The following is a 1,105-nucleotide window of genomic DNA, read 5'->3' as shown; positions in this document are numbered from 1 at the left end:
GCGGGGGCGGGGGGGATGGGTGCTTCAGTGACATAAGCCATCAGGAAAATGGTTGCTAAAAAAACCCCAATAAAAATATGTAGAAAAATGAACAAACGATCAAAATTATGTTTGTTTTGTGTTTGGTTTATTCATATTTATTTTTATTTTTTAGTTGTTGGATTTTTTCGTACTCTTTGCTATTACTGTTGTTGTTGTTGTTGTTGTTGTTGTTGTTGTTGTTGTTGTTGTTGTTGTTGTTGTTGTTGCTGCTGTTGTTTGGGGCAGGGTGTTGTTTCTTGCTATTATTTTTGTTTATTTGATGTTGGTCTTTTTTAGGTTTGGTGTGAGGGAATGTACGTTAAAGATTATCATGAGCATTGCCAACAATGTTACTTCTTGGGAAGCTTTTAAATGTGATTATTTTTTAGTTTTCTGAGTCTGTCTGTCAGTCCGTCTATCTGTCTGTCTTTCTCGCTGTCTGTCTGACTGTATGTCTGTCTCTCGGCCCGTGCGTGTGTGTCATTCTCTCTCTCTCTCTCTCTCTCCTATCTCTCTCTCTCTCTCTCTCTCTCTCTCTCTCTCTCTCTCTCTCTCCCTCTCACTCACTCACTCACTCTCTCTCTCCCTGACTCTCCCTCTCTCTCCCTCCACCTCTCTCCCAATATTTATCCAATCCCAATCCAATCCTTACACACTAAAAGGCACACTATCCACCCCCCCGCCCCAAAATTATTTTATTGACTGTCTCACACACTCACGCATACACTTCCCACAAAAAAACCCTGCACATAAATAACCCCACTGCGCTCACGAGCAAAATAAATGCGTTGACATCACCAAATGCCCGAACCAAACAGCCGACTTCCTTTTTGCTGCGTACGGGGCGCAGTAATCCCTTCAAGCCCCGAACTTCTTTTTCGTGACCCTAGGGAAAAGGAGTTAGAGAGTACTCTTCTTGTCCGTCGCAACCCGCTGGGATTTAAAGATCAACCAAGGGGTTTATTTGGTTCTAGAGTCTTTCCGCCTTTGTCTCTCAGCCTTTCAGTTTCAGGGACTTTTGAGGTGAGAGATTGAGAGAGTGTGAGAGTGAGTGAGAGAGGGAGAGAGAGGGAGAGAGAGAGAG

Source organism: Aplysia californica, unplaced genomic scaffold (assembly GCF_000002075.1).
Source record: "Aplysia californica isolate F4 #8 unplaced genomic scaffold, AplCal3.0 scaffold00283, whole genome shotgun sequence".
Classification (NCBI taxonomy): Eukaryota; Metazoa; Mollusca; class Gastropoda; order Aplysiida; family Aplysiidae; genus Aplysia; species Aplysia californica.
Note: the sequence above shows the minus strand (reverse complement) of the source record.